Source organism: Crocuta crocuta, unplaced genomic scaffold, assembly GCF_008692635.1.
Source record: "Crocuta crocuta isolate KB4526 unplaced genomic scaffold, BGI_CrCroc_1.0 scaffold303, whole genome shotgun sequence".
NCBI classification, from domain to species: Eukaryota; Metazoa; Chordata; class Mammalia; order Carnivora; family Hyaenidae; genus Crocuta; species Crocuta crocuta.
The window spans coordinates 3,071,040-3,086,045 of record NW_027528276.1 but is presented as its reverse complement, the minus strand read 5'-3'; the positions used below and the strand labels follow the sequence as shown (position 1 = coordinate 3,086,045).

Sequence of the window (15,006 nt, the reverse complement as noted above, 5' to 3'; positions counted from 1 at the left end):
GGTGGAAGGAAGAGACGAGAAGTCAGGCCCCTGCAGAAAAGCCGGGAAGTTCCCGAGATGCTCATTTGGTCACAAGAAGTCCATGGCCTCAAGCAAGGTTCGGTTTTCCAAGGATCAAGGCAGGGGTAGGTCTGCCTCACCGTGGGAGACCCACCTGAGGTCAGGAAGACAAGTGGCCCCGTAGGCAGAGCACCACAGGATGCTGGGGGGACACACTTGGGTTACAGGAATGCAGCGGTAGGGGTCTCCCCACTGAACAGGACCGTTTTTCTCCATTTTACAAGGCGGGTTTCCTGTTTTTCACATGTCTTCACACTCCATTTCCTGTTGGAAGACAACGTGTAAGAGATGGCTTGGGTCGGGGCGCCCAGGTGGCTCAGTCGGTTAAGCGTCCGACTTTCGCTCAGGTCATGATCTCGCGGTTCGTGGGTTCGAGCCCCGCGTCGGGCTCTGTGCTGACTGCCAGCTCAGAGCCTGGAGCCTGTTTCAGCCTGTGACTCCCTCTCTCTCTGACCCTCCCCTGCTCACGCTGTCTCTCTCTCTCTCTCTCTCTCTCTCTCCTAGAAATAAATAAAACATTAAAAAAAAGAGAGAGAGAGAGATGGCTTGGGTTTCAGCCTGGACTTTACCTCTACGAGCTGCACACAGAGCCACTTCATCTTTCAGTGCTCCAGCTGTCACATCTGTAGAATGGGGAAATAATGGGCTTATCTCATAGGTACTCATTGGTTGTCTGTCAGAGTTCAATGAGACGACATATCTGAAGTGGCTTGGACAGCTCTCAGTACACAGTAAGGGCTCAATACTACCCTATGGTTATAGAGCAGTGATTTTAAGACACGCATGTTTTCACATGGGTCCTAAAATAAATGCCATGGTGTATGTTAATTGACAGTGTTTTCTTAGCAGTATGGAAAATAGTTATGCCTCTTAGACTTTGTTTGAAGGGGATCGTTCTGGCTGCTGTGTGGAGCATGGAGCATAGGGGCCAACTTCCGGAGCAGGGACACCAATTAGGACCTTGTTGGAAACTTTCAGGCAAGACAAGATGGCGCCTTGTCCTGGGATGAGACCAGAGGAGGCAGAGAGAGGTGGTCATTGGCTTCTCACAGAGGTGGAAGGTGGAGCTGACCAGATTTCCTGATGGTTTAGGCATTTGATGTGAAGGAAAGAGCAGAATCAAGATGATACTCCAGGGTATCATCATCAACTGGAAGGACAGAGTTGCCATTAACCAATGTGGGAAGGCTGGGGGAGGGGTGGGTTTGCAGCAGGAAGCTAAAGCATTCTGTCTGGGATGTGTTATCAGACATATTACATTTCAGACATCTATTAGACATCCTAGGGGAGAGTTTGAATGGGCAACTTGATAAGGAGTCTGGATTTTAAGGGAGAGTCCAGGCTAGACTTACAAGTGCAAGGGCCATCAGCATGAAGATGGACGAGACAGACCACAGGGGAGAGGATTTGGAGGAAAAATGAGACACCAAGGCCTGACCCCAGGGTGATTCCATGAGTAGAAGTGAGGAAGGAAGGAGAGCCAGCAAAGAAGGCAAAGAAGAAGTGGTCTGTGGGAGGAGAGGAAAATTCCTGTGTTGAAATGTCAGTGTATCACAGTTGCCATAAACAATTACAATAAAATAACTACCACTAACTGAGCACTTACTCTGTGTTAGACAGGCACATATAGTTTCCCCCTTGATCTTGAGATTTAGGAATTCTCATCCCCATTTTACACATAAAGAAACTGAGGATTGGGAAGTTCAAGCTGACCAAGGCTTCATGGCTAATAATTGTGTAGCAGCAATAAACCAAAGCTTTGGCTTGCAGCTAACATTTATTGACCATCTACCAAGATCAGGGTGCCTTTATAGACATTATTTTATTTAATACTCTTGTCACCCCCGTGCTGCAAAGTAGAAGTCATTTCCACCCATTTTACAGATGTGAAGACTGAGGCTTAGAGTGTCATTCAGTGACCTACCCAAAATTACCCACAGAAGAAGTGGCTGGTGGGGATTTGAATCCTGGTCTCCTGCCTTCCTTTAGACACAGGGGATCCTCCCAAGTCTGCATTTGGAGAATAGAATTGGATTGAGGGGTTAATTGCAGCTTCTCAGCTTAAAGTCCTAGGCTTCTTCCAGGGACCAGATGTCAGGCTGGTGCCACAGGGCCCTCTGCTGAGTCCTAGGCTGAGAGCAGGGAGGGAGGGGTCTCTGTTACCAAAGCCCGGTCTGGGTGCTCCCAGGGAGTCCCCTTCCTCCCCGCCTGCCCAGCATCTGCCCTCCGCCAGCTCCTGCCTGGCTGCCAGATGTGCCAGCTGTGGCTCCTCTCCATGGAGAGCCTCATTTATTAATTAACGTGGACGCCAAGGGGGCAACTTCTCAGGCCCAGCCTCAGAGCAGAGCTTGGCACATTTTTCAGACTTTGTTTAATAATTTATCATCTTTTAATCATAAAAATAATTAGCACAAGAGTGATAATCTGTGCTCTGCCAAGAGCAGACTGGAGGAGGAGTTTTCAGACCACGCCAGAGCTCAGAGAACAGAGCTTTGGTGGAGAGGGGAAAGGGACAGGCTGGCTTAGAGCCCGTCGTCCACTCCAGAGCTGGCCTCTGGGAGTCAAGGTGTCAAAGACACCACCTGGCTTTGGGAGGAACTCAGGGACCCACATTGCTTTCCTGAGGACTTTAGGCTCCTGCTCCTGTCTGGCCTGACTCACTGGCTAACCTTCTAGGAAGTTCCTTCTCCTCTCTGGGTCTTACTTAATTTTTCCATCTGTAAAATGGGATTTAGGTTAGATGATTCCTTTTCCCAAGTTGCTACATTCCAACAAGGCAGCGAAATTATAGAGGCCACTAAGAGAGTGAGCTGGAGAGCATGCAAGAGCCATGGAGTCTTCCATGGTCCCCCTAGACACGTGGGCTCTCTCTCTTCTGCACCCCCGAGCTGCTCACAGAAGCCCTAGGAACAAGCATGAGCTGCGTGACCTGGAACAAGCACCTTCCCCTCTCTGAGTTACCCATTTGAAAAGAGGGAGTGATAATTCACATCCCACTGGTCTCCCAGAGAAGATCCAAAGGAAGGTGGGACAGGATTACCCCTTGGACACATTGACCCCATTCTGCCCTGGATTTGACTGCCATTCTTTGTCCAGACTGCTGGTCCTGGTGGCGGAACAGGGATGCCGCCGTCCTCTGTGCCTGAGACCCCAGATAGTGAATGAATAGGCCAAGTGTTCTGCTGACTCTGGGGACCTATGCAAGCGGACACATCCTTCTCCAGGGTGACTGCAGTCTGGTGGATCCGGAAAAGGTCACAGCCATTCAAGAAGGCAACTCTGCCTCTTCTCATGGGACTCTGCACCAGCCCCAAGTGCTTAGCCTCCAAGTGCCTCAGTGTCTTCATTTGTAAACTGGGGGACCTGCCTGAGCTGAGGACATCAGAAGAAGATCCTGAGACAAGAATTCACAAACAAGTTGTTTATTTGGGAAGAGATCCAGAAGCTCAAGCAGGGAGTCCAGAGACGACACAGGGGAGAAGAGATGACCGTCAAAGGTTGGTTGGCGAGAAGGTGACCCCTGGGGGCCACCAGGCTCAGTCCTGCTGGGGACTTCTTGGAGGTCAGCACACTACAGCCCACGGGCCAAGTCAAGCCCGCCTGCTGTAAATACTGTAAATAGACTTTTAGTGAAAGGCATATAGCCAGGCCCATTCATAAGTGTTGTCTATGATCACTTTTTTGCAACAACAGAACTGAATCGTTGCCACAGCGACCACGTGGTCCTCAAAGCCTAAAATATTTACTCCCTGGTCCTTTGCAGAAAAGGTTTGCCTGCCCCTGGTCTATGACATAGTACAGAACTCACCTCATAGCTGCCTCCTGGAAGGAGAGGAGGCTGGGCTCTTTATCCACAAACACCAGGCCCTTGTGACTGCTCCCAGGGGCCCTAACAGCCCCACCCCAGGCCCCACACACACACACAGTTCTGGGACAGCACACTCCTGCAGCCAGAGGGACCCCCCACCCATCAGAGTCAAGATGAGGCACGATCAGGGAGGGGCACCTAGGGCATCTCCCCCAACATATCACTGAGCCATGACCAGGGCTAGATGAGGAACATAGGGGTATCAGGATAGGGGGTGTCCCCCAATATTAGGCAACTTTGATCATCGTTACCAGCCCCTAACCAAAGTCATTCCTGACTCGTTCCAAAATGAACAGCCTCCACCTGCCCCCCGGGCCTCTGCCTGGCTCACTTTGTGGGGCGCTTCTAATTTCTGAGGCCAAGGTCACTCTGGTGCTTGGGGGCAGAATTCCTGCCCCCCGCCCAGTTCTAACTATCTAGTCAAAACTGCACCATCACTGATCCTTCCCCCAGCCTTGACCCTGCCTTTCCTGCTTCCTCCCCGAGAGCACATTTTCCTCCTGCCTCCCCAGACCCTGTGAGGCCATGCACTTGGACTTTGTCCTCAAGGCTGGGTTTGGGGCCAGCCATGGGGGTTGCTGCCCTCTGTCTCCAACCAGCAGCTCTGCTCTCCACTAGTCAGTTCTGCCACCCTAGACTCCCTGACGTTCTTGATCCTGGCTGCTTTTGCTCTCCTGTGCCCTCCAGAGGCTGTCCGTTCCATTTGGACCCCATCCTTCCTGGGGAGTATTCTAGGCAGTTGGCTCCGGGCTCCTTTTTGAAAAGGACGTAAGGAAGTGAGGATAGTCGAAATGATCACATTTCAGTGGGGGGCTAGGATCAGGGCTTAGTCTGGGTTCTGGTTCAGGATTCAGTCTGAGGCTGGAGTCAAGGAAAAAGCCTGGGGTCAGTGTCATGGCCATATAGGTCCAAGGTCCAGAGGTCAGTGTAAGCCCAGAGCCCAGCACACCCATCTGGTTTATCGACCAATCCAGCCCCTGCCCTCAGCATCCTGGCCACCTCCAGAGGCCTCCAGCCCTTCCCCTCCCCGCTGGGGCGCCTGCATTCCCATTTTGTGTACACCCTCCTGCCCAGGCGGCGAGGATCCCCAGGTCCATCTGTCTGCTGAGCTGTCGTGGGAACCGAGCTCAGCAAATGGGCCCGAGCCTGTCTCCCTCCGGAGCCTGCCTCCAGACTGTTGGCGTTCACGGCTCTGCCTCGCAGCCTCCGAGCTGGGCTCGCGCTGCCGAGTCCAAACGCCGTCCACTGCTCAGTTCCAGCCAGCCACCAAGCACTCCCCAGATGGGCAGGGACCGCACCATGCCTGCCTGCCTCCTGCGACAGGCACTGCTCGCTCCCTGCCAGGGGCCCAGGGGAGGTGCCCACTCCCCAGACTCACAGCCCTGGTGGCCAGGCAGGGCCACAGAAGGGCAGGAAACCCACCGTCACCAGCTCCAGGGCCCTGAGCATCATCTAACCAGTGATCTCCTCCAGCTCTGCCCCTGGCCCTGGTGAGACCTGGTCTTTTCTCCCGCCACGTGCCCGTTAGCCTCCATCCTCTGACCACCGAGCTGCCCAGAGGACTTGGGGGACCCCAGGCGAGTCATGGTCAATATGCTCCCCCAGGGCATCTGAGAAGCTCCAGGCAACATGGGGTTTCAGAATTAGGTAGACTGAGTTTAAATCTCAGCAGTCCCACCTCAAGATGTGCGCACTTAGAGAAGTTAGTCTGTGCCTCAGTTTCCTCATGTATAAATGGGCATGATAACCCCTACCTTATATGACAGGATGTATGAGGGTTAATAAATTAAAAGATGTAAAGCCCCTGGCATAGGAAAGGAGCTTGTGGGGACATCTACTGAATGTACCTGCTCGGCAACCCCCTCCCCACCTCTTCTAGTCGAGCAACCCCCTTCCTATGCTGAGCTGGCCCTTCTCCGCAGCAGGTGAGTCTGGGGGGCCGACCCTTCCCGAGACCTGGCCCCCATGGCCAGAGAGCAGGCACAAGCTGTCTCACAGATAAAAGCAGAACAGAGAGAGGCCGAGAGAGCCTGTGATCCTTGGGCCAGACACCACCCCAAACCACCCAGTCACTGAGCCAGCAAATCCCTTATAGCTGAAGCTGCTGGACTTGGACTTCTGTCACTAGATACAAGGTTCAGAAATAGAGTAAGCACAGGTCATGTTCAAGAGCCTTGGCCTGAAGTCAGCCTACTGGGGTTCAAATCCCAGCTCTGCTGCATATTAGCGGAATCCCCTCAGACAAGATACCCTACCCCCATGATGTGTCAGTTTCTTCATCTGTAAAATGGAGATGATACAAGCACCCACCTCAGGGTTGGTGTGACGGCTCAGTTAACGAATTTATGTAAAACACTTAGAGCAATTTTGGCACATGGTGAACCCTGTAAGTAAGTAGTATATTACTATTTAACTGCCTGCTCTGCGCCTCTCTTTTCCAATCTGGACTCAACAAATCTTGAGTCCCTACTATGTGTCCCATCCTGCGACACACTGGTGAATGCAGCTGGTGTGGGCTGTCCTCTGGAGGCTGACTTCCAGTGAGCGTGGGTGGCCCAGGGGCTGCTGCTCCAGGACCACCAAAGTGAAGATGTACCCACAGCCCCCACTCGGCGCCCACTATGAAATGAGTGCCCTTCCAGGAAGCTTGTCAAGGTAGTCAGCCAGGGCTTGGGCCAGGGATCCCAACACAGGTTTGGTCCATCGAATCATCTGATGCTGGAGAATTCTCTCTAAGCAACCGGGGCCTCCGGGACCTGCTAACCAGGCTCCAAGAGCCCACTCATCGCCCCCAAACCTGATATCCCCAGCTCTCATTCAGGACCCCGGAGAACACATCTGTGAACACGTCGAGGAGGTAATACAAAGATCTAGGGGAGAAGGGGGTGTAGGCTGCAGGGATGAGTGGTAGAAAAATCTTGGATGGATCCCTAAGACAGAAATTGACTTTTTTTTTGTGTGTGGTCAAGACAGAAACAGAAAGAGAAGAGGAAAGAGGGAAAGTAGGTAAGAATGTTAAGTGCACATAATTAAGTACCCCAACCTAGGCCATGTCAAGAGAAGGTATCTTGCCTCTGATGGAGACTTGGCTAGGTAGACAGGAGACTGATGTCAGACAGCCAGGGGCTTGCTGGAGAGCCGGACAGCCCAACCTAAGCCACTCAGGAAGCAGATGGGCTCAGCCCAGTGGCCGGCGAGAGATTGGTCTGACAGGTTGAGGACACCCTGGAAATGTCAGGCTCTGCGCACCACTGCCAACTTAGTATGGGCACCAGTCCCAGCTTTTGGTTATTTAAACTTCATGATAGGATTTTGTGGTGATAACGGTTACTAATGGCTTACATTTGTAGCATAGGGAGAGGCCATATGGCATAGTGCTGAAGGGTGAGGGCTGTACTCGCTGACTGCCTGGTTTGACCTCAGTTTCACGAGTCAGTGGTTGAGCCCATCTTGAACAAAGTGCTTCACCTGTGTGCCTCAATGTCCTCATCTGTAAAAGGAGAATGATGAAGTAATAGCACCCACCTCCCAGAGCTGCAGGGGTCCTTACATGGAAGGTCTTAGAACAGAATCTGGCTCCTAGACCGTGCTCAGCAAATGTATATTACTTATTGTTGAACACTTACTATAAATCAGCTTCTGCATTCAGCACTTTATTTGCATCATCTAACCTAATCCTCACAACAATCTAGGAGGTAGGTGCTTTTATAGCCTCATTTTACCAATGAGAACACTGAGGCACAGAGCCAATGATTTTGCCTGAATCCCCATGGCTCTTAAGGGGCTGAGCAGGAATTCCAGCTCAGGATTGTTTGATTCCACAATCTCTCAACCGGGAGGTCCAAAGTACTAATGGGACCACACAGAGAACAAGGCATCAGGCAGGGTGTGTACAGAGCCATGGGGGCACTGGTGAAGTGTAGCTCTCATGCCCTGTCTAGAGGGAACAGCCCACTCAGCTCCCCCTGGGGACTCCAAGGCTAGAGTGGCAGCCCTGCCCAAGTCCCCTGGCAACGAGCCTAGAACCAACAACCACTCTGAGAAAGACCAGTGAGGCCAACCTTCCATGCCTAGGACCTGAGCCAATGGTCAGAGTGTGAGCTCCTGGGCCCTTAGTCTTCCTGACACCCATCAACTGCATAATGCTGTTCTTCCTTGCTCTTGCTCTGCTCCCCCACTGAGCCCCCACACCCTGCCTGGTGCTGACAGTCCAGAGAACCTTCTCTAGGCTGGTGTCCTGAGGACACCACTTCCCTTGAAGCTCCCTCAAGAGGTTGCTGTTTGCATGCTCACACCCTAAGGATGGGAAAGCGGCTGGCGTGTCCATCCTGCCCTCCATTGCTGTTCAAGGCCACTTCTCCTTCTCTCTCATTTAAAAAACCATGCCCCTTGGAGGGCCATGCTGTGCAGCTCTACACCCTCTCCGCTTGCCTTATGTCGACTGATGTACTGCTGCGGACATCCTACCCAGCTTCCACAGTCACTGAAGATTTCCACACCTGGCTCGAGTCTTTCCATCCTGAGCTGTGCCTTTATCTTGGGTGAATTCATCACCCACGTGGAATACTCACACAACCCTCGGGCTTGCTCAGGTCCTCGACCTTCTCATTTCCAATGACATCTCCTCCCACCTCCCCAAGCCGCTCATTCCCTTGCCTTTACCACAAGCCTTGGCATTCCCCCAACTGTGTCCCTGACAGCATCACTAACTCAGGCATCCCATTCTCTGACTGGACCCTCCTCTCTTTCTTTGCCAGCTTTCATTACGGCCCTTCCCAGCTTCATCAAGACCTCCAGTCCCCTCTTTAACTTTCTCTCAATCCATCCGCCCCTCTCTTTCTTCACTTCGCCCATTATCCAGCAGGGATGCCATAGAATTCTATCATTTTACAGACTCTCACCAACACCCCAAACTTTCTTCCCCACTGTCTTTTCTCTACCTGTAAATCAAAACGCCAGGTTCAGATGACCCCAGACCTGTGCTCTCTTTGCGATGCACACAAACCTACAAGTGCATGATCACCAGCATCCTGTGACTCTTCAGCTTTTCTCCAACAGTTTCATCTTCTGCTGTTCACGACTACTGCAAACTGTCCCCAGGCTCCTCAAACTTCCAAGATGCTTTGCTCCTCCCCCTTTACAAAGAAAATGGAGACCCTCCCAAAGAAATCCCACCAACAAACCTACCTTTGTGGGACCCCAGTCTCTCCGATCCTGCACCAGAGAGGACCTTCCTCCTAGCACCCGCTGTGTTCCAGAGCCCATCCGCTCCCACCTTCTCAGGAGCCTGCCTTACCCATTATTCCTTCTCTTTCTTCTGTATCCATCACTTCCTCTTAAGTAGATGTTCCCTCACAATATTTGAAGTTTAAGTCCCCCCATCTTAAGATAAGCCCTTCATTGGCTACAGGCCCCCTTCTTGTTACAGGTCTGTCTTTCCTCACTGCTGCACAGAAATTGCTTACTAGAGTTTTCTTTAAGTAATTTCTCAGGATAAGTTAATGATTAGGAGTGTGGGCACAGGACGGGGCACCTGGGTGGCTTAGTCGGTTAAGCGTCCGACTTTCGCTTAGGTCATGATCTCCCGTTTGTGGGTTCGAGCCCCGCGTCGGGCTCTGTGCTGACTGCCAGCTCGGAGCCTGGAGCCTGTTTCAGTCTGTGACTCCCTCTCTCTCTGACCCTCCCCTGCTCACTCTGTCTCTCTCTCTCTCCTAGAAATAAATAAAACATTAAAAAAAAAAAAAAAAAAAAGGAGTGTGGGCACAGGAGCCAGACTGCTTGGGTTGGAATTCCAGCTCCATTCCTTGCCAGCTGTATGCCCTGAGGCAAATTATCTGACCTCGCTGACTTCAGTTTCCTCATCTATAACATGGAAGTTAATGTACCTACCTCAAAGAGTTGTTGTGATGATTAAATGCGTTAACACATACAAAGCACTTAGAAGAGAGCCTGCCCATGTAAGTCTTTACTTCCTATGTGCACCATTTGCTATTATTATTTGCTCTGTTTCCTCACTTCCTGCTCACTCCGCCACCTGCTAATCTGACCTCTGCTCCTTTACTCCACCCAAACAACTCTGTCCAAAGATACTAATGATCTCCTCATCCCCAAATCCAAAGCCTTCACCTTCCTTGACCTCTCAATAAGCTGGTATTCGTTCCTCCTGGAAGCAATCCTTTTCTTCTACCTCTCAGGGGATTCTTTTCCCATTTCCTTTGAAGTTTCCTCTTCCTGTTCCATGCATGGGTTTGGGTGACATTGCCATGGGTCACTCATTACCCTCCAGGGACCGGTGCCTCCCCAGTTTATGTCTCAAATCCAAAGCTCTCCCTGACCTTTCAGTCCATGCCCAACTCCACATTTCCACTTAGATTTCTCAACCACCCTTCAAATCCCACATATAACCAAAATGAACTCTTCTTACCCCATTCTACCAAAACAAACCTGGTCCTCTTTCAAACATCACCACCATCCACGCATCTTTGCAAGCCAGAAACCTGGGCGCCATCCTTTCTCCTCCCCTCTTCAGCTCCACGAATGACTCTCCAAACACATATCACCTCCTAAATAGCCCTCACCACCTCCACTGCCTTCCCTCTAATCCAAGCAACCCTCACTTCTTTTCAATACTTGCTTGCCAACCGGTCTCCACGCTGGACCTCTTTACCAATTCCAGTTTCCATACACGTACGGCACAGAGAGTGAGCTTTTCAAAAGACAGACTTTATTTCTCTCCACCTCTTGGCCCTGATATCTTCCATGTTGACTTTCTTTCGGGCTCCAGGTGGTGACAGGATGGCCCCAAGCCTCACCATCCTCTGCCTGTTAGTCCAGTTGTCTCTTACCCAGACTTCCCTGCAAAGTCCCATAGCATCTCAATAGCCTAATCTGACCATTTGCCTATCCTGTAACCCAATTATGCCAACCAGGGGGGTGCAACGTCACGAGTGGCTTAGCGTGGGTTATGTGCCCACTTCTGGGGTTGAGAAATAGACCCCTAGATAAAACACATGTGCTAAAAAAAAAAAAAAAAACCGGGGAGGGGTGGATCTCCAAATGGCTGTTTCCGCAGGCAGAACCAAAAAACAGATGGTGTCCACTGAAGTCGCCAGTACAAACATCAATCGTGGTATATCAGTATTTCCCAGACTATGTTCCGTTGAGTATTAACTTCTCAAAATCCTCTGGGATAAAGGCTAGGGGAGAAAAGGGGCAAATAACTTTGGGGAAAATTTAATTCTATCCCTGCTGTCTTTTGAGCTGCGCTGTGCATGCTCGCATATTAAGGGCACTGAGATTCCCTGAAGCCAAGAAACGACTCTGGCTTTCTTTAGCCAGCATTTCCTAAATATATTTGGGTCCACACCTCTTTCTCCCACATTATACTATAAAATTAACTTTGAAAACCCTCACCACATTGAGTTCTTTTGTCTGCTTTTAGAGTTTTTCTGTCTTCCCTCACTTTCAGCTGTGGTGTCCTGCTGCTTTGGGTACTTTTGCTTTTGGAAGCCACTCTCCACCTGCTCACTCTGCTTCTAACTCCTCTGTGGGCTGAACAAGCAATAATAGACAGCATCAGAACTATTTGTAAAGTAGAGAAAGGAGCTCGAGGTGAGGTTCTGGTGCATCCTCCTGTGGATAAAAGCGTGTAGATCCTGTGGTTTTTTGTCTTCGCAATTCTGATCACTTTAGCTTTTGATCCTTGACGATGTTCAGGGAAGGTGGGCTGTCTCAGAGCTGAGTTCTAGGTGTGAGACTGCTGTTCTGCACTGACCCTTTTTTCTAATACCGTGGTGGTGGAACCAGAGACAGGAGAATTTTGCTGGGCAGGTAGACGGAACCCCCAGGCAGCAGCCGGAATAGCCCCAGGATATCCAAGCAGGCTGAACTCCACATGCTAAATATGCATTTCAATAGGAAGCTTCAGTTAGGTTCTGGAGAGATTTATCTGGATAAGGGACAGAGCACCCAGTATGAGGAACAATTGTAAAGCAAAGTCCAAGAGAGATTCTGGAGCTTGTGTGTGTGTGTGTGTGTGTGTGTGTGTGTGTGTACATGCACACATAAAATACATATGCAGGTATATGCAAATATGAAAGGTGCCTTTGTTTTTTTTTTTAATGTTTTTATTTATTTTTGAGAGACAGAGAGACAGAGCATGAGCAGGGGAAGCTAAGAGAAAGGAGACACAGAATCCAAAGCAGGCTCCAGGCTCTGAGCTGTCAGCACAGAGCCCGATGCAGGGCTAGAACTCACAAACCATGAGATCATGACCTGAACTGAAGTCAGACACTTAACCGACTGAACCACCCAGGCGCCCCAAAAGGTGCCTTTGGAGGAGCATATGGACACATATATGGAGGTCTGTGTGTGTGTAAGAGAAAGGCAGGAGACTTGGTCCAATCTGACCAGAGGAAGGGCACTCAGATGAACCTAAGATGTGGAGCTACAGTGATGAGATTTCCTGAATCCTAAATCAGGAGTCCCGGACTTCTCTGTGGTCTGATATGTGGGCTTCTCCCCAGTCTGGCTTGTGATCCTATTCACAGTCTGATAGATAATCTGACCCACGGACTGTGGTCTGACTTGTGGTCTGCCAGCGCGGTCTCTCGCAGCGCCGCCACCCGAGATCAAATGTCCAAACCTCGGCCAGGCACAGGCCACACCGGGGATTGGACTGGGACGCACAGCCCTTCCACAGTCTGTCCAGGCCCCCTTTCCGGCGAGCGGCATGGACGGCCCCTGTGAGTTATGACTTTTATTATGCAGAAAACAGGCACATTAACTTCAGGCCTTTGAAAAATGTGGTCCTGTAATCAGAGGCTGTGTCTGTCCTGATGCACAGTGGCACCGGGCCAGAAAAGTGCAGGCATGAAATAAACATTTGGAAAGACAACTGCATTTGCAGATCTAAGAATTGAGTTATATTCATTTCTGACAGCTTCCTGAATCACAGCCCACGTCTCCGCCCGGCAAAACTGGGACCTGGCCCTTTAACTAGACTCCATTTCACATAATTAAAGACTCACAAAATTAAATGGCCTGCATGGAAAGTGGCTTTCAGTGGACTAAATGCCGGGAGCAATCTCCTCGCCAGAGTGGAAAAGTGACACTAGCTTGCAGATCAATATCATCTCTGTTATTAATATCAAAAGCACATTACTTTGTTTTTGCCTGGCTCCCCTCCAAGCCTCCGGCCCTGCCGCGGAGCAGCCATTTGCTCAGGCCATAATTTACTTTGGTGAGTTTTTAAGGTATTGTTTTGTCAGGACCAATCACCGTGACGTTATAAATGGCTGGGAGGACTTGCACTCCCCCTCGGTGGCATATGCAGCGAAATTAATTTTTAAAAGTTTCACGTCAATTACTCCTGTCCTTGAGTTATGCAAGGGGACAAAGGAGCAGAGACGTAAGGACGTGAGTGATCTCAAACAGATGAGGTAACGACACACAGAAGCCGAGGCTGTAGACCAGAGAAGACATTACACTATCTTTAATTGATGCATTGAATTAAACAATGCTAAAGCCAAATAAATATTGACCACTTAGCAAAAGAACCATTGATTTTTATGATGGACACCAATGCCACGCTCCACGTTGCTGGTGGTGGGTCTCGAACAGCCACTTGCCTGAGCTGCTCTACGGGATGCGATGGCTCTGCGGTGGGACTTTGGGTATAAGTGTCGTCGCTGTTGCTTGCTTCGTCTGCCTTGTGTTCCCTCACTCTGGTCTAACCATGTCCTCCTTCAGTGGCTTGTTTGAAGGGAGGGGCTGTGCCCTGCCCCCTCTGCTTCAGGGACGGCTCCAGGACAGGCTTTCTCCCAGAGCGCCACATCTCCTGTCTTCCTGTCTTACACTGTCCAGCAAGCTGTTCCTGAACCCAAAGAAGTGACTCACCTACAGGGAATTTTTAGGCAGTAAAAAGGTTCTATATGATACTATAGTGATGGGTATGTGTCGTTATACAATTGTCCAAACTATAGAGCCTGCAACACCAAGAGTAAACCCTAAGGTAAACTATGGACCTTCGGTGACAGTGTGTCTGTGCGAGGTCATCAGCTGTAACAAATGTACCATCTGCTCGGGAATATCCACCGTGGGGGAGGCTGTGCCTGTGTGGGGAGGGTGGTACATGGGAAATCTCTGTGCTTGCCTCTTAATTGTGCTGGGAACCTAAAATGGCTCCCCGCACAAAATTAGGTCTTTTAAAAAAGAAGAAATGTCTCACTTTCAGCCCTGAGCACAAAAAGCCTCTCTCCTATCTTGCTTTCCGTGAAAATCAGGGAAAGGAGGGAGACACAGGAAGGGGGGGACACAGGAAAATCTGTGTCTGGAGAAAGAGAGGGGATCTCCAACTTATGGGGCGCCTAGGATGCACCTGACACTATACCAGACACTATGTAGATTCTATGTTCACAGACCCTCCCAGAGACTTGAAAGGTTGACATTGCAAGGTCAGACTTAAAGGTAAACATTCACTTTCAGGAGTGGGCATCCCAAACCTATGGGCCTTAGGATCGCGCTCCTATAATCTCACAGACCTCAGCTGCCCATGTGTCTGTACCCAAAAACTTCCACCCTTTTCCCACTGGGATGAGGGCTCCATGAGTGTGGGGATTTGCCTGTCCTGTTCTGCTGTATCCCCAGTGCCGGCACAGTATTTGCTCATGGAAGGAGCCTCATGACTATTTGTGGACTGAATGAACGTTACAAGAGAGACAGTAGGAGGTAAAGGTCAATGTTGTCTTTGGAGAGAGCCCGGTCACCCCTTGGCACCCAGTCACACAGAGCCGCCTGCCGGGTTGCCTTCAGGTTGGAATAAAGTGAGGAACAAGTCAGGTAGCAGCTGTGATCAAGCCAGGTCTACGCTTGGGCTCTCTGCGCTGGGGTTAAGAACTACAGGGTCTCAGGAGCGCCTGGGTGGCTCAGTGGGTTAGTCGTCGGACTTCAGCTCAGGTCATGATCTTGCAGTTCGTGAATTTCAAGCCCCGCGTCAGGCTCTGTTCTGACAGTTCAGAGCCTGGAGCCTGCTTTGGATTCTGTGTCTCCCTCTCTCTCTCTCTGTTCCTCCCCTGCTT

At 50.6% G+C, this 15,006-nt stretch overlaps 2 long non-coding RNA genes across 2 annotated transcripts in view; both read right to left on the bottom strand.

Moving 5' to 3' along the window:
- The window catches only part of LOC144222652 (uncharacterized), a 44,037-nt gene that overhangs the window by 6,710 nt on the left and 22,321 nt on the right, over window positions 1–15,006 (bottom strand). The window lies entirely within an intron of this gene.
- On the bottom strand, window positions 10,947–11,840 carry LOC144222651 (uncharacterized). Its single transcript, XR_013332453.1, has 2 exons — window positions 11,342–11,840; window positions 10,947–11,124 (listed from the first exon to the last, which is right to left on the bottom strand). It is a non-coding gene; the product is annotated as an uncharacterized LOC144222651 (long non-coding RNA).